We start from the raw sequence: 19,741 nt of genomic DNA on the forward strand, positions 1-19,741 counted from the left end.
TCTAAACCCCTTTATCGACGAAGATAATGTCCTTCGGGTGGGGGGTCGCCTCAACGCATCCAGGGACGTTCCCGTCGACGAGCGTCACCCGATAATCCTCCCTTACGCCTGCCGACTCACCCGTCTCCTGGTCCAGTTTGTCCACACCATTTCCATACATGGCGGAAACCAACTAATGCTGCGGCTCCTACGCACGCAGTATTGGATACCTCGGGTCAAAAACATGATCCGATCCATCATACACAACTGCAAGGCCTGTACGCTATTCCGCAAACGTTCCCCGACGCAACTCATGGGAACCCTCCCTGCGGAACGCACTACCTTTAGCAGGGCATTTACCAACACCGGGGTGGATTTCGCAGGACCGTTTGACATAAAGCCTTACAGCGGACGAGGATGCCGCATGTCTAAGGGTTACGTCTGCCTATTCGTCTGCTTTGCGACTAAGGCGATCCACTTAGAGGCGACTAGCGACCTCAGCACCGCCGCGTTTCTAGCAGCATTTAGTCGGTTTGTCTCCAGACGAGGATGCCCGAAAAACCTCTATTCCGACAACGGAACGAACTTTGTCGGTGCGTCGAGGGCTCATTATCATCGTAGCTAAGATATTAATGCAGAACATTTGGCTGGAGGGGACGGATTGGGATGAACCGGTATCCACAATCACTTTAGATCGATGGCAAACCTTTATGCAGGAGTACCCCGCCATTAACCGGATTCGTATACCTCGGTGGGTGCACTTCACCCCAACCAACGCCTTACAGCGGACGAGGATGCCGCATGTCTAAGGGTTACGTCTGCCTATTCGTCTGCTTTGCGACTAAGGCGATCCACTTAGAGGCGACTAGCGACCTCAGCACCGCCGCGTTTCTAGCAGCATTTAGTCGGTTTGTCTCCAGACGAGGATGCCCGAAAAACCTCTATTCCGACAACGGAACGAACTTTGTCGGTGCGTCGAGGGCTCTCCGCTCAGAGGTCAAGGCATTCCTCGTTGATGCGCGCAACCAAACCCTCTCTAAATATGCCCACCAAACCCTTACATGGCATTTCATACCAGCAGCTGCTCCTCATATGGGCGGACTGTGGGAAGCGGGAGTCAAGAGTTTCAAAACCCATTTCAAAAAGATCGCATTGGATCATAAATTTACTCTAGAGGAGTTTAGCACCCTCCTGTGTAGGATTGAATCCTGTCTCAACTCCCGACCCCTAAGCCCATCTTCCAATGACCCGTCCAACCTGGAGCCACTCACCCCCGGGCACTTCCTCGTCGGGGGCCACCTACTAGCGCCACCCGAGATTGACGTCAGCGAGAATCGCGCTTCACTCGTCAATCGATGGGAAAAACTTAAGGCGCTGCATCAAACCTTCTGCAAGCGGTGGAAAACGGAGTACCTCACCGAACTGCAGAAGCGCGTTAAGTGGAAGCATCCACAATCGAATCTCAAACAGGGGGACTTAGTCGTCATTAAAGAGGACAATCTGCCCCCCAACGAATGGAGACTAGGTCGGATAGCCAACCTCCATTATGGCCCGATAACCGAGTTCGAGTCGTCGAACTTGATACGGCAAGAGGACAAACCACCCGACCAATCACGAAATTGGTCCTACTACCACCCTCCAGTGAGGGTGAGGGAGACTTGTAACTCCCAACCGTTATAACCAACAACCCGTATAACCCAGCTCTCGTTCACCCTGAACGAGGCCTACAACCCGCTTAACCCAGCTCTCGTTCATCCCGAACGAAGTCAACAACCCACTTAAACCCGCTCTCGTTCACCCCGAACGAGGCCAACAGAACCCTACCGCAGATCCGCTATCTGCCACAGAATACCAGTGAATCAATAATCATGATTTTGTCTTAAAACATCTACATATCAATTCTAAATATTCCCGCGGAAAAATTTCTCCAATTCTTTTCTCCTAGGGAGAAGAAAAATTGGGGAATAGGAATTTCGAATTTTCGAGGTCAGCTGTTTTGTCAATTGAAATCTCATTGCGCATTTCTTATTTTGTTTAAAAAAAAAAAAATTTTGTAAGGTCTAATGATGGTTGCTAATTTGTTTGAAATTAAGAAATAAGGTGTAAACCACGCACATTATTGCATTTCATGTGAAATGAGTAATGAATTGGTGCCACAGCAACATCAACTGAGGAGCATAAGAAGAAGACGGCGGGATAACACAAATCCGCCGGAGAGGCCTGCTCTCATTCTGCAAAGCAAATTTCTGGCGGCCATGTCGAGTTGAGTTCGCCCTTCGCCATATACAAAAATCTAATTAAGCCTTCTTAAAATCCTTGCGCAATTTCTGGATGGCTACATCAAGTATACAAAGAGCTCTTCCGTTGCTTATGATACTTTTCGACTTAAAATAAAGAATATTGTGGTTGTTGATGCGGTTGTATTAACAGTGAGAATATTGTGGTACAATGCAAATACATAGTTTAGCACACATTTGTACAATTAAGTGTTCTTTCTTAAAAGAACCAATTTCCTTTAACTATTTTGATGCATTCCCTTTAACTAGTGGAAAAACTCCTATGATGGCAAGGAAATATCCCTCTCCCTCACAGTCATAATACCTACTCTTCTCACATAACTGGTTTCCTCCTTTTCGAACATTGTTCAGAATAGGAGGAAAGGGAGACGTGAAAGCAAACTCACAAGGAATTTCTATTTAGAATACGAGGAATGGGAGAAGGGAATTGGGCTGCTAATATTTTATTACCTTAACGTAATATCGTTTACCATCATACCTTTAGATCCGTTTGGCGTATCAATCTCCGTCATGTGGTGCGCAGGTTCTGCACGTTCCTGTGGTTTGGCTGTAGTAGCATTTGAGGTAGTTGTTTTGTCAACGTTGTTCCACCTGTTAAATTAACTGCTTTTGAAATTAAGGTGATTTTAGCTATCATTACTACCTACTTACCTCAGCACTAGTCCTTGAGTAAAGTAATTCCGACCACATCGGGGTGCTTGTATTCTGATAGCACTGGTAGATACTCATATGTCGTCCTCCGAGCGCAGTAGATTCGACTCCAATTTCGAAGCGCGGCCACCAAGTCTAGACCCCATTTGGCTACCAGATCGTGAATATGAGCCATTGGTATTGCCGGAATCTTCTGCCGATTTATTAATGAAACATGACTTAATAATCAAGGCATTGAGCGTATATGCAGTATTACGACGTTTTCGTCATTTAATACGCTTATCACCGTTTCGTTTTGAGGATTTTTGCGCTGCATTGACAAGTGACGAACAAAGTGCACCAATTGCAGACGTACATTTTATGTTAGTGAAGGCATTTTTACGTGAAGAAAATCTTCAGGGAACTCACTTTGGTCCTTCAGGGAACTCACCTTTGGACCACTCGATCCAAAAGATACGGTGAATATAAGTTTCCTATCTAATTAATGGCATCACATGGCCGAAGGTATTACGTAGCTATGTAGAGAGCGATATAATTTTTAGTCGCGAAGTATATAATATTTTATGTGCTGCTGGCGATTATCCATTTACGTGTGCTAACGATCGTATTATAGTTTTACAATTTTTAACCAATCAATTTTACAAGCAATGCTATACGAGACGTAATGTTACAAGAGGGTCCAATTCATTACGATGATCATCGTCGTAGATGTCTAGATTAGGCGATCTATTATGCGGCGCAACATGCCCTGCTGTTTACCATCTCTGTTTAGGCCCAAAGCCTAACTTTTACTTGATTGACGGCGCCCCTCCCTAACGTTTTAATAAGATTTCCAGCCACCCACACTCACGCCGCATTTGTGTGCATGCATGCACATGCATGCGCTTCATACGCATGCACGTGTGTGTGCGGGTTGTCAGCACCCATGCACGTATATGTGGGGGTTGTTGTGTGTGTGGCTTTTTTTCCCCTCCTTAATACCAGAGGACTTTTTCGCGGCTTAGCGGTTGTCCTCAACGGGATAACCGGCCTCTTTTTCGATTGACCGCCAAGCAGTTCACATCGCCCAGGATCACCATCGTCCAGTTATACACAAAGGTAATATTGTATCCTCTTTTACATTTCCACACACTCAAATTAAATATTATTTTATAACGAGGAATTCCTCTTTGTGTACTTATTTATTTCTTTTGAGCGAACCATCCACTCCAAGATCGACCCTTGTGCGCCTACCCACTGCCGGTTTACGACGCACTCAGGCCGAACATTGGTCCTTACTCACCGAAAAAAGGAACTAAAAGCCTAAAATTACAGTCCACTGCACCAGAGAATCTACCTGCACAGCACAATTTATCCAACTCATAAACTTTTGCCGAAGGATTTTGCCTATTACAAAATTTTGCACGAATTGCCACAAACAAAAAAATCATCAAAAGTTTTATTTGCCACAGCATATCCCAGCAGAACCAAAGCTGGAAATTTATACTATACACGACATTAGCAGCCACCGGAGCTACAGCCATCACATCAATACCTCCAGCAAAAATAAGAAGTAAGTGTTATATTTCTTGCCACTTTTTTTTCGTTTAAGTGATTATTAGTGACAAATAAAGATAAATACCCGTGTCGTGCGCGAAAAATTTAAATCGAAAAGGAGTGTAAAAAAGTGAAGTTATTTAGTGAGCACCTTTTTTTTCTTTCCAATTTCAAAAATTCAATCACTTGGTTTGTTAATTTTTAGTTCGATCCTTGTGATTATCTGGTTTATCCCCCCACCAGTGGTAAGGTTTTCCAGACACAACACAAGGAAGAGGTTAACCTAACCTCACTTTCCGCACCATACTAAATAGGTTTTGTTGGTGTTTTTTTTTGTATTTCACAAACACGAAATTAAGTTCAATTTAATAAATTAATCCGGTGCTCACTTCACTTTTTAAACACTTTTTACACTTTTTTTTGGCGCTTGTTTTGCAATATCGCACGCATTTTTTCACTTTCACCAAAATACACCCATTATTTGTGGAGGTGGCGAGTGGTCCCCTTTTTTGTTGTTGCCGCTGAGACAAAAAGTCTGTAAATTAAACCTTTTTTCTGTTGTCGCTGCTGGGACAAAAAGTCCATAAAATAAACCCTTTTCGTTGTCGCTACCAAGACAAAAAGTCTGCAATAAACAAAATAAATAATAAACTTGAAGTTCAATAGTTTTTATTTAGGGCTGGGCAGGCATTTTAACTCTGAAGAGTTTAATTTCTATAATCGGCAATTTTCTCGTTAATAAACGTAAATAAAACAATGGAAACCTACATCCGTTTAGCAGAATCAATCGCAGAGTTTGATAAAGATTACAGCCTTATTCCGGAGAGCGACCATAGCAAACACACCCTTGCAATACAGCAGGAAGAGTTGCGGCTCTTGTGGAAGAAGGTAAAGTCTGCGTTTGATTCGCTATTGGGATCTGATGAGGTGTCAGCGGATGACGTTATGGCGATCAGAAAGAAGCAAAAGGCAGCATACGCAATCTACGTGCGATGTTCAGCGTCTATATCTGCTGAGGCAGAAAAATATAAGAAGGATGAAAAGAACGTCAACCCTGAGCAAGAACCTCATGCGCATAAAATTCGCCTCCCTGCTTGCGACACGGAAGTGTTTAAAGGGGATTATCTGTCTTGGCCAACTTTTCGCGACCTGTTCACGGCAATATATATAAACAATTCTAGTTTGAAAGGGGTGGAAAAGTTATTCCATCTCAACAACAAAACGCAGGGCGAAGCAAAAGATATCGTAAAAAAATGCCCTCTCACAAATGAAGGTTTCGAGATGGCCTGGAAAAACTTGTGTGAAAGATACGAAAACAAACGTATCTTAGTTAACACACAACTACAAATTTTATTTAACTTAAAAAAGGTAGAAAGTGAGTGTGGCAGTTCAATAAAAAAGCTGCAAAATGATATAAATAATTGTATTTCGTCCCTCAAATGCCACAAAATTGACACTTCCAATTGGGATGCAATCCTGACCTATCTATGCTCAACCAAGTTACCAGAGAGCACGCTGGCTTTTGGGAGCAAAGTATAGACCATAAAATGGACATATCCAAGTGGGAGGATATGGATAAATTCCTGTCTAATCGGTTTCAGACACTTGAAACAGTGTCTGGTTTTACAGGGCATACCACTTCGAAAGTGCAAAAACCAAACGCGTCGCGACAATCAACGGAAACCCCTACGAAAAGACTTGGTGCTTTTCAAACGAAAGTATCCAAGCAAACAATAAAATCGATTTGTAAAATGTGTAAATCCCCTGAACACAGATTACGCAACTGTTCACGCTTCTGCGACTTACCCCCAGTAGAAAGGATAAAATTTATAAAATCCACAAGTGGCTGCCTGAATTGCTTATCCCCAGGACACACCGTGACGAAGTGCACCAGTTCCTACAACTGTTCCAAATGCCACTCTCGTCACCACACGCTCCTGCATGCGGATACATCTCAGCACACGGCTGTACGCAATCCTTTCAAAGATGCGGATAATAGCCCAACAACTTCGGCACAGGCGCGACAATCTGCGAACCAGAATGTAAAATCCTGTCATGCCAATTCCAGCACAGGCGTGCTATTAGGAACTGCTCGCGTACACATTCGCCATAATGGTACCGACTTCTCCGCACGGGCATTAATTGATTCAGGGTCTGAATGTTCCTTTATAACTGAAAGACTGAAACGCAGAATCAATTTGCCAGCGAGAAAAATGCATGCCCAAGTTTCAGGCATCACAAATTCGGTGTCAGCCCAGGTGAAAGAAGCATCCAAAATTGAATTACGTTCACCAGTGGATGCCTGCTTCAGCCTGACTACACCCGTTCTAGTCCTAGCCAAACTCACTGGGAATCTTCCATCCTGCCATATCAACGTCATGACTATGCAGGCATTCCCAGACTTGGTTTTGGCAGACAAGAGGTTCTACATCAACGAAGATGTAGACCTCATACTTGGAGGAGACATATATCCCCAAATTATACTGAGTGGTCTGAAAAAGAATGTACTAAATACACTTTTGGCCCAAGAGACAGTGTTCGGTTGGATACTAACCGGTCGCATCGAAGCACCGAGTCCAACGAAGAGCATTATGTCATTCTACAACGAGGTTGCGTTGGACAACCAATTAAAAGCTTTCTGGGAGGTAGAAAATGTTCCCAAAAACAAAATGCTTAATGAAGAAGAAAGGTATTGTGAACAATTATTTAAGGACACAACAAAACGTGATGAAAGTGGAAGATATACAGTCTCGCTACCATTCAGGCAGGATTATCCTGAGAAGATTGCATTAGGACCGTCTCTAAAGCGCGCATGTTCACAATTCTTCAGAAATGAGGGGCGATTACTGAAAAACCAAGAGTTAGGGAAAGAGTATGTTCGGGTGTTATCCGAATACGAAACGCTTGGACATATGAGAAAAATTAAAAATAATGTACTATCCGACGATTCGGATAATTATTTCCTGCCCCACCACGCCGTTGTAAAGGCGGAAAGTACCACTACCAAGGTGCGCGTCGTCTTCAACGCGTCAAGTCCGACAGCAAATGGCATTAGTCTAAACGACATACTCCACCCAGGTCCAGTACTCCAAGCAGACTTGCCTATTTTAATTTTACGTTGGCGACTGTATCGCTTTGTCTTTAATAGTGACATAGAAAAGATGTATAGGCAAATTTGGGTGACCGATAATCACGCCAAATTTCAAAGAATTGTCCATCGAACATCCCCCAACGAACCCATCAGTCTTTACGAACTAAAGACTGCCACATTTGGTGTAAACTGCGCCCCCTACCTCGCGATACGGTCACTTCTACAAATGGCTAATGATGTAGAAAATACCCACCCAATAGCATCGGGTATATTACGCGAAAGTATGTATGTCGACGACGTTTTATCTGGAGGGCATACAATAGCGTCAACTATCAAAGCAAGGAACGAGATTCGCGAAGCATTACACTCAGCTGGCTTTCCATTGCGCAAGTGGACATCCAATTGTGAGGAAGTCCTTCAGGACATCCCCAAAACGGATTTGCTCAGCGAGGACTTCCTAGCGTTTGAAGAGGCTAGCTCGGTGAAGGCACTCGGAATACGATGGAACGCGCATTCAGACATGTTTTACTTCACCGCAGGAGTTTTAGAGAAGGGCGAGAACATCACCAAACGCGCAATCCTATCCGCTATAGCCAAACTTTTCGACCCTTTAGGCTGGCTTGCACCAATGGTCATAGTAGCAAAAATATTAATGCAGAATATTTGGTTAGAAGGCACCGGATGGGATGAGCCTGTCTCACCAAATACATTAGAACGGTGGAAAACCTTCACCCAACACTATGGCGAAATAGATAACATACGGATACCGCGGTGGGTAAATTTTTCCCCGGAAGGCGAAATAGAAATCCACGGCTTCTGTGACGCTTCCGAGAAAGCATATGCTGCAGCGATATATATGCGCGTAAAAAGAGACGATCAGGTTTTCATTCACTTACTCTTAGCAAAAACCAGAGTAGCTCCAGTGAAAACCATCTCGCTACCACGTTTAGAACTCTGCGGCGCCGTGCTTCTCGCAGAAATGATGGAATCAATATTCCGAAATATTCATTTGGGACCCGTAAAAGTTCACCTCTGGACGGATTCAACCATCGTACTCGCATGGATAAGAAAGCCGCCCTGTTCCTGGTCAACCTTCGTCGCACACCGAATCACTAAGATCATCGATATGGTCGGTAGCAAGGACTGGCTTCACGTGGACTCGGAATCTAATCCAGCGGATCTAGGAAGCAGAGGACTACTTGCATCAGAATTGACCAACAATTCGTTGTGGTGGCAGGGACCTTCTTGGCTGCAAGAAGACAATTCCCACTGGCCAGCACAAGAGACCAAATACAAAACGTCCGTTGAGGAAAAGAGGGCACAAACATATGCCACGACAAGGGTAGATCATGTAGATATTCTCGATCGTTTTTCAAATTTACCCAGGGCTTTGAAGGTTCTATCATATCTTAGGAGATTCTATAAAAGAACGCATCCTAAAACTAAAGCAGTGTTCCAAGAAAAGTCGTGCATAATCTCAGCCGATGAGATTAGGGGAACGACTCAAGCATTAATACGAGTCTGCCAGAAACAATTCTACGGTACAGAATATTTAAAATTAAAAAATAGGGAACCTATTGATCGGAAGAGTGAAATCCTGTCACTCCACCCATACATCGACAAAGAAGATATTATCAGAACAGGAGGGCGTCTAGAGGCTTCAAAAGACATGTCATACAACGAGCGGCATCCGATCATCTTGCCTTACAGTTGTAGGCTGTCTCGCCTTACAGTCATGATGTTTCATCATGACTCCCTTCATGACGAGAACCAGCTCATGCTCCGTCTCATCCGAACCCAATATTGGATTCCGAATGTCAAGACCATGATCAGAGCCATCATCCACAATTGCAAAACGTGCATTATTCACAGGAAGCAGGCGCAGACCCAACTTATGGGTACCCTTCCCTGCGAACGTACTACCTTTACCCGCGCGTTCACCAATACCGGGGTAGATTTCGCGGGGCCTTTCGACATCAAAAGCTACCGCGGTAGGGGATGTCGACTGTCAAAAGGCTACGTATGCCTGTTCGTCTGTTTCTCCACGAAGGCCATCCATTTAGAGGCCACTAGTGACCTTAGTACCCCATGCTTCCTCGCGGTCTTTTCGCGTTTTACCGCGAGAAGAGGATGCCCGAAGAACATCTACTCCGACAATGGTACGAACTTTGTCGGAGCTTCCAGATCTCTACGATCGGAATTCAAAGCCTTCCTGGCAGAAAGCCGAGACAAAACCGTCTCCAAGTATAGCCATCAAGCGTTAACTTGGCATTTTATTCCACCCGGCGATCCACATATGGGCGGCTTGTGGGAGGCGGGAGTGAAGAGCTTCAAAAGCCACTTCAAAAAGATCGCGTCTCCCCATAAGTACACCATAGAGGAGTTCCAAACCCTTTTGTGCCGGATTGAGGCGTGCCTCAAATCGCGCCCACTCAGTCCAGGGTCGAATGACCCAACGGATCTGGAACCATTAACCCCTGGACATTTCCTAACGGGCAGCCACCTACTGGCTCCGCCAGAACCAGATGCCAGTGAGAGCTCTGCCTCGATGATCAATCGATGGCAGAAACTCAAAGCCCTCCACCACACTTTCTGCAAACGATGGAAGGTGGAATATCTATCCGAACTTCAAAAGCGTGTGAAGTGGAAACACCCCAAACAAAACCTTAAATTGGATGATCTAGTTGTCATCAAAGAGGACAACTTATCTCCCAACGAATGGAGGTTAGGTAGAGTCATCAACGTACACCCCGGCGAAGATAACCGAGTACGTGTAGTCGACCTAGTTACCGAGAAGGGTCAAGTCAGACGACCTTTGGTCAAACTGATCCTTCTTCCCACGGAGATAGATTGTGAGAGGACCAAGAGCCTCTCTTAACAACCCCCCGTTCCTCCACCTCCCGCCTTTCAAAAAATATCCCACAAATTCACTCGCTCACCCCGAGCGAGGACACCAGAAATCTCCCCACTCACTCGTTATTCCATAACGAGTATACCAGGAAAGCTTTTACGCAGACCCTCGGTCTGCCACAGAAAACCAAGGCACTCGGCCCATAATCTTTTAAATTTTTAAAATTTCAAAACCAACCCACAATTCACCCGCTCTCCCAGAGCGAGGACAGCAAGTCAACCCAACTTCACCCGCTCACCCAGAGCGAGGATCACAGAACGCCTACGCACTCGGCCAACTGGCCGAGGCCAACAATAAAATAAAAAAACCAACAATCTCATTAAAAGGAAAAAAAAGGGGGGTTCACAGAAAAAGACATTAAGTTTACAAGACGATGGTTTTTCGATTAATTTTACTTTTCTTTCAGACGTTTTGTAAACGCTTATGTTTAATAAACTTACTTAACGTCATTTCCAAACCCATTTGCAGAAAGTGCCTGTTGGGAAGGTAAATAGTGCTGCCTCATTGGCAACTACTACCACAACAACAGCGATAATGCCACCGGTGCTTTATCACCAGCATCCCAAATTCGTGGAAGCTGAGAGAAAAAAAATGGGGCGAAGTAAATTCCCAGGCTGTAAACTAACACAAACAAATTTTAAATTCTGATCTTTTTTTTTAAATTCTGATCGAAAAATATTTAAATATCATAACCCAAGATGATTGAAAACGTCCAAATTTAACAGCATTTTCTGTTCGAAAACTAATGTCGCGTCGGGAGAAAATGTACCCCATATTTATTATTATTATAAATACATTAAACTTTAACCATCATGAGGCTCCAAAGTAATTCCAAAAAAGTGATCTAAAAATGTTTTTCATCAAAAGTATCCATATCTGATTATTTCCTTTGTTCAATTGTATGATGACTCATTATTTGGTCAGAAAGAGTAATAAAATTGTACTGATATGTAGGGAAACTCAAAATTTAATCACAGAAATGCTGAGTGGGGGTATTTTCAAACCATTGTGGTTGACAAAAAATGTTTGCGATGTTGGCATCTTATATTTGCATAATTGGGTTTAGGAACTAGTACTGCGATAACGCTATACCATTGGTACCCCATGAGAAGATAAGCGCAAATGTCCGATTGCTATAAATTAGTTTTTTTTTTCGCTAAACTTCTTTTGCGTGTTGCGTTGGAAAATTATTACTAGAATGTGCCTTTAAATCGTCCAAGTTTAATTTACTCGAGTTTAATTTTAAACTCGAAGCATTTACAGAAATATTTGTTAGGAAATCACATTTATTTCAGCCTCAAACTAAGGCCATAATACGGGTTACAAAAAGTGAACAAGCATGTTACTTACATTCCGGTCGCAAAATGTCTCTTTGGTAAAAGTGTTCTGCTTGATTTCAACCACAGCGCTGCTACTTGCTCGATACCACTACAAACACACAGCAAACTGCTACCCGCGTATCTAGAATGTATGGGGTTTTAGGGAGGATAATTTATTGTACATCACACATATGAACATATGGGAAATGCATTTCACTTACCTCGTTGAACGTTATCCAGCCAATATCACCCGATATTCCAACCCCTTCCATAACATTGTGAAGCCTGTCGACGCGCTGGCTGTTGAACACGACTGCTCGATACCTAGGCTGAGCAACGCTTGAGCATGGTGCTGGCAGCTCATTTTGTCTGTTATTTAGTAAATAGACTTTTGACGACGAAACGGACATTTGAATAGCTGCAAAACTTTTAGGTATACGTTGATCTGGACCCACTAAGCCAAAACGTCCTCTTAAATCATACTCAATTTCTAACAAGTTTGTCATTTCACTAGTGCGCCCAATCAGATCAAGCTGTTCTAACAATGCCAACGTACCACAGACACATTCTATATAATAATCAATAACAATCCAACGTGTATAAAGCACATCAAAGCATTCCATTAGATTGTGATGACTATGAGCTGGACAACGTTTATGTAGAATATGACACATGAGTGCAATCTCTGAGCGCATCAAACGTCAAACGTCGAAACGTACACGACCACAAAGTTTCACCTCGATATCCAAATTTGTGAGATGTTCACGATATTCGTCTATATATTCACGTATTTTCTGTGAAGATACACGTAACAATAATGGTGCAGTATTAAGCCCAAGTTACTTTGAGCGTTCTAACACAAAACCCCATGATGCAGTCCCAATTTCATAGCCACTATATATATACGGATCCCAATGCCTACACAATTCAACAAGCGCTTCGAATGCTTCATTCTCGGTTTGTACGAAACGCATTGAGATATTTGTATAACCAATGTGCCAAATCTTTTCACGGACTGGAGACGTTGCAAACAATGCTCCACTAAAGGTTCAATAATAGTATTATCATCCTAATGATTATCAGCAAATAAGCAAACAAATGCATACATTCACGTAACTGAATCCTCTCAAGCATATCGTGAGTAGAAAGCTTTTTCAAGTGTTTGCAAACTTGCCCATATTGTAGTTGCGGAAGGCATTGAAGTGATTACTTAGTATTCGCTCTTCATTTAATCGTTCGTTGTATAATTCACTCCCCATACGAATAGCTGTTTGAAAGCAGCGTCTGCTATTACGTGTCACTGTAAAGGATTGTCATGGTAATCCAGTAGAAGCACAAATTACTCCAGTGTGGTCATGGCATCGCCATATACCTTCAAACATTACAGCACCACAAGCGTTCACTACAACATATCGAGGATTGTTTAAGGTAAACGACCATCAACACAAATAAACCTGCATGTACCACATACGCCGCCTAAGCCCACAAGCATTCACTACAACATATCGAGGATTGTTTAAGGTAAACGACCATCAACACAAATAAACCCGCATGTACCACATACGCCGCCTAACTTACAGTTCTACAAATATAGTTGTGATACATCTGGTGCTTATCTATTCATGCCACCGGGGCCGGCGACACCGTAAGTGGATATGGGACCACCGACAGTGCTTGTAGGTGAAGGTCCACTTGAAGCTAGTGTCATCGTCGGTCTTCCATTGGTGGTACATCAAACAATATTGCGTGGCGGTGCACCTGAATCACAAAATCTTGTAGATATTGGACGTATGGGTAATACAGAAATCGCTATGCGTTTCTTAACCAATTAAGAGTGGCGATATGTTTTATACTGATCTCAATGGCTTACAGATGATTAAGCGACGACGTTTAAACAAACTGCCACATTAAGCCAACTACTACCCAATTCCAACATCGGCGTATACTAAGGACGATGAGCTACGGTTCACATTGGTCACTGAACAACCATTGGGCGGCTCCTCACTGAATTCCGGTGAATTGGAAATAATGCAGGATCGTCGCTTAACGCATAACGACCAACGTGGTCGAGGACAAGGAGTTTGATAACCAACCGGTTATGCGTATACCTAGAATTAATTCAGAACGTAGATATATCTGTCTAAGGCTCTCGGAAATTCAGCCGTCGGGTGCATTAACTCCAACTGCACCTTTGGCTTCGCAAACGTTACTACGTCCTTTGGATATGTAGATTTTTTATTGAAAATAATGGGTTGGGTGGACTGGCAGCTTTTGACGAATAACGAAGTGGTGTAGGCAAAGATATATCAATTGCAGGTATAAGAAATCTTCCGCCAACTAACAAAATTACCAGTTGTTCGTGATCGTCCTTCAATGGAACCATCACGTAATACATGAGTTATGGTGCATCGTACGTTTTTATTACAATGTGGTGCAGCTGATCAGCCAACAAGTTTCATTAACCTGAACAAATTGCTAATGTTGGACATTATAATCGTTTTTTTTTTATAACACAAGTCTAACGCAAAGACTGGATAATATTGACGCAATAAACGTTTGTGCTTTGGATACGCAGGCATACATATTGCAACATGAATAAGGCTAGAAAATCTCGTTTAATGTCTCAAACAATATTTTTTCTGACAAACGCACTCATAAGTTAAGCTTTAATTTAGACAAAAAATAAAGCGCGAATCTCCCATCAATTAAATATATCTCACACCATCAACCTGTAAAGAAAATAAAAGAAATTTCATTAATATCGGCGTCTATGGACGTCGCGAAGGTGTGACCACTGACGGCGCGGCCGACGCCGTAGTTGGAGCACCCCTTGGCGATGCCGGTACGTACAATAAACAACAAATATAATACAAAGCAAATTATTAGCTCCATCTCCTCTGTGATCTCCACGCCAGCAACCTAAAAATGAAAGAAAGTTAATTAATACTATTAAATAAAAGAAATATACATATTTATCATTAGTAAAATTAATTCAAAAATGTAGAATGTACTTAACCGTTCCTTTGTAACTGTGCCATCGTATTACAACCAACTTCAACCACGCGTAAAAATGAAAGAATGAGGCAACGGCGCAATGAATCGAATTTACCGTTTGCTCAATTCTGTGGAATTTGCATTCTATACATAAGTATGCATAAATGTTCGCGAGTAATTTTTTTTTTTCATTCGTTTTTGCTTTGCAGCTGGTACGCTTATACCAGTGCGCGGACGTTAAATAATGAAATGCTGGTAGTGGGAGATTTTACCAATTTACCAAAAATACTGCCACAGAATAACCGATTTCGGCATGTTATTCGGAAAAGTATTCACATACCAAAAAGGTTGACAATAGCGCCCAAAGTTATTTGCGGCTCAGTTACTACATTCATTTCATAAACAAAACCTACGCCGTCATTTCCGTTTTGAATTTCGGCACAACTCTGTTCAAATTTCGGTGGGGTGGTTACTGTAACCGCCTAATATTAGTTGGTTGTGCTCAGCAATTCATTACGTGACAAGATGATCACAGTATTTGTTCCCAATGCGACAATGCTGAAATATTGGTAGATTTTGGGCCTCGATGGTAGTAGTAGTAGAAAATGAAAATGGGCCAGAAAAGCTAGTAAACCTACCAATGCGGTAAAGTCCGTGCACTGAAGGTCCATATACTTATACCAACGTATGTACATATACATGCCGAGTTTAAGCTGGAGACATTGGTGCTTTATCGGTAACCGTATCGGTAACCTTTTAACAGCTGATTCGACCAACCTTATGAGAATCAATGCAATCGATTACTGGTGCCGCTAAGGTCGTAACCGTATCGTAGCCAACCAATTGGGTTTTGGTTTACCGTCGTAACGATAAACAGCTGATTACGTTAGGGATACGGATACAGCGATACGACATACGGCACCAATGACTCCGGCTTTAAATGTGCATTATATTAGGGATGCATAAAAAGATGCAAACGGGTACCCACAAACCCGAGTCTGAGAAACCGGTAACGGAGCCAAATACCCTTCGGGAACCGCGCCTTTTGCTAAAGGCCATCCATTAAACCGGACTAGAAGCGTACTTGGGGAAAGGTTGAATAAAGAACTCTCATAAATAACCGAAAGGTAATACAAAAAGAGGAAAATGATACATTCTACAAATGATTCTCCCCATCCAAAAAGAACATTTTTTTTATTTTTTCTTTACATCGCATACAATTTTGCTGTCCAAACATCTTTTTTTGTGGCGGGCAGGGAAGTTGTTGGGTTTTAGCACCAACAACACAAATAACAGCGACTCAAAAGAACCCACGCTATACACTTTCTACCCGGTTCGGCACCAGAATGTGTGAACCGCAAATCGTAAATGCTCATTTTCTGCAGCACTAGTGTGCCCGTGGCCAACTAAAACGCTGCCGGGTGACGCAAAATAAACAAAATAAGGCACTAAAGACCCAGGCACATAACGTGCGGGGAAAGAGGCCATGCACATAATGCACGCCACATATGAATATTTTTTTTTATGCAGCGACAGATGTTTCCCCTTATGCGCGCGTTAATAAAATTTCCCAATAATACAACTAGGGACCACTCGCCCCTGCACTTTGACAATGACCCGACCCATTGAAACCTATTTCACTCCTTTCAGGAAAATGGGTCGTTTTGCCGCTTTAAAACGAAACGCTGCCAAGAACGTCATGCGTTATACGTCGGAATGCCGCGCTTGTTTTAAGCAACATCCCATACGCCTGTGCCCCATCTTTCGAGCCAAAAAACCCGAGGAGCGTCTTTACTTAGCGATCCGCGGGAGCTGCTGTGGAAATTGCTTGGCTCTAGACCACCGCTCTAACGCATGCCCAAGCCAAGGCCGATGTAAAAAATGCGGCGAAAAACATCACACGATGCTTCACATCTCCTCGATTGATGAAGAGGAACAGCTACTCCACGAAGCCCGCTCCAAGCCATGGAGTGTACAAGTTGAGGAGGAGCTGGAATCACCCCGTGAGCGGATTGACGACTCCATATCGTTATATGCGTCAGATGCTGGAACGGAGACTGGGCCTCTTCGTCCAGCTCGAATCCACCGAACCGGAGCGGAGACTCGGTCTCTTCGCCTGAACACAACACCAGCAGCCAAATCGTATCGACCGCCTTTGCAGCACGAAAGGAAGCGGCTCCAGCACAACCCATCTACAGTCCAGCGCCATGATCGTGACGGCCGAGCGGAGACTCGGTCTCTTCGCCGGCAAACTAAGGACCCTCAACGAAGACAACCACCGCGCGATCGCAGAGCGGAGACAAGGCCTCTTCGCCTGCAACAACGACATCACACCCATCATCAACCACGAGATCGCAGTCACGGATCCAACTCGCTGCAGCTCACCACCGTGTCCGCCTTCCGGGCAGGGCTCCTAGCCCCGCATTCAGCTGCCACCGCCACCATGATACCGACGGTAGCGATCACCCCCACCGCGGTCGTGAAAATAGAAGCAGGGGGGCGGCTACACCTCGTTCGCGCCTTAATCGACGGATGCTCCCCCACCACAGTGATTGCGGATGAGCTCGCCCAGGAGCTCCAACTTCCTACCAGCAACATTGGCGGGCAAGCAGGATGTCTGCTGCGTATCCGAGGAAGACACGGACAGAACAGAAGGATTGCGACCCATGCTGCGGTCGTAGCCAATTTTCGGCGCACTACACCCACAACCAGCATCGACAGTGCCATCGCAGCCCCGTACGCACATCTTCGTCTGGCGGATCCGCAGTTCTACTCATCCGCCCCGATCCGCCTCGTCCTAGGCACAGATGTATATGCCGAGATAATACTCCCAGGGATTCTGCCCACCACGTTTGGCCCTTTGTTAGCTCAGAGTACCATCTTCGGTTGGGTACTCTCGGGCACAGCGAAGGCCTAACAGCAAAATGTTCGGTAACGAACGAAATACATGAAATTTTTACACTTTTTATCCTTTTTATTTTATTTCTGTTGTACACAGTCGCAGGAGGTGTGCGTTTAAAATCTTGTATCATTACAATAAGTTATTTTTTTATTGAATTTTCTTCATACGACATTCACAAGCATAGAATTTCCAATGAATTTGTAATAAACGGCAAGAAATATGAACACGTATATCTTCTTATTTCTTTTCGCAATCCCTAGCTCTAGGCAAACCTGGCTTAGGCCTTGAATCATAACGGGAAAAGTGCCGAATGACAGAGGCATCAGCAACCCAGCTCACCCATTGCGCAGACCATCTTGCGTGCCGCCAAGCCGGCGGACTGACCGGCATTTATGTTAAGTTAGATATAATTAGTTATAAGTTTTTTTATTTTTTTTCTTCTCTTCTTCACGGTCGGTGATCCTTGGCGGACTGTGATGTTGCGTACCGCAAGGGGGGCGGCATGTTTAGGCCCAAGGCCTAACTTTTACTTGATTGACGGCGCCCCTCCCTAACGTTTTAATAAGATTTCCAGCCACCCACACTCACGCCGCATTTGTGTGCATGCATGCACATGCATGCGCTTCATACGCATGCACGTGTGTGTGCGGGTTGTCAGCACCCATGCACGTATATGTGGGGGTTGTTGTGTGTGTGGCTTTTTTTCCCCTCCTTAATACCAGAGGACTTTTTCGCGGCTTAGCGGTTGTCCTCAACGGGATAACCGGCCTCTTTTTCGATTGACCGCCAAGCAGTTCACATCGCCCAGGATCACCATCGTCCAGTTATACACAAAGGTAATATTGTATACTCTTTTACATTTCCACACACTCAAATTAAATATTATTTTATAACGAGGAATTCCTCTTTGTGTACTTATTTATTTCTTTTGAGCGAACCATCCACTCCAAGATCGACCCTTGTGCGCCTACCCACTGCCGGTTTACGACGCACTCAGGCCGAACAATCTCGAATGTGTCGATCCACCATTGCATGATATACCAACTAACGATTGGCAGTGTAATTCATGTAAATCGCATAAAGTTAGTGGTGTTGTGGATTGTGTATTGCCACAAGAGGAACAAGGCGTACCCATAAGGAATGAAACCTGTCTCGTATCGACATGGACGTAAACTGTGGTTCATAGCACGTAGAACATTCGTTGAAGGCCAACCTGCATATGATAATGACAAAATTTGGGATTATAGTACAGAATCAAAACTAGAACTACTATTGGGCATACTCGATAAGGATGACTTAGAAGCTGCACTCTATAATCAAATTACTGAGCGGAAAGATGAGATTGTACGACAGATGACATTAACAGAATCCATAAGAGAAGAGCATAACAAATATCAAAGACTGTCATATATGGACGAAGAAAAGAAGCAAACGTGGGCATTAAGGCGTGGCACGAATGATGAAGATGTTGATATAAGTGCAAATGCCATCAGCGGCGGCGGTGGAGACAACAAAATGACACGCCTAAAAACAAGTCGGAACACAAAGGAATTTTCACATCTTAAATTGGTTATAGAACATGGTTTTGAAAATTACATAAATCAATATCCAATTGCGTTGAATAAGCCACAACGCAACGAACAGCGCGATAAACGTCGACATTTATCACACAAATTTTCAGTGACTACCGCATCAGAATTTAAGTGGATTGGTACAACAATGGGTAGTTTGGATAGCATTATACAAACAGTGCGTCAAACGTTATTAATTTTGAAGATAGCATACCAACAGCGTTTATGATACCAAACTGGCGTTTCATGAAATAGAACCTGCGCAAAACTGTATCAGAAGCACGTCGTCCAGCAGAATATTGTTTGCTTGGTATTGGTTATATATCAGCGAAGAGGCATGTCGAATCAGGGTTATTAGTGTTGGCGATAGGAGCTAATAGTTTTGTAGCAGCAGCATCTGCACCTTCAATTATTCCCTGCAACTGTTCCTCTATTGCACGCACCCGTTCAGCGAATATAAATGCAAAATAATCGGCGCCCCCCAATTGTA

General features: G+C 43.7%; 1 pseudogene; it reads left to right on the forward strand.

Moving 5' to 3' along the window:
- Window positions 1-3,005: 3,005 nt before the first annotated feature.
- Window positions 3,006-19,506, forward strand: LOC137241609 (nucleosome-remodeling factor subunit NURF301-like; annotated as a pseudogene).
- The last annotated feature ends 235 nt before the right edge of the window (window positions 19,507-19,741 follow it).

The sequence above is a fragment of the Eurosta solidaginis genome, chromosome 2 (genome assembly GCF_040869045.1).
Source record: "Eurosta solidaginis isolate ZX-2024a chromosome 2, ASM4086904v1, whole genome shotgun sequence".
Classification (NCBI taxonomy): Eukaryota; Metazoa; Arthropoda; class Insecta; order Diptera; family Tephritidae; genus Eurosta; species Eurosta solidaginis.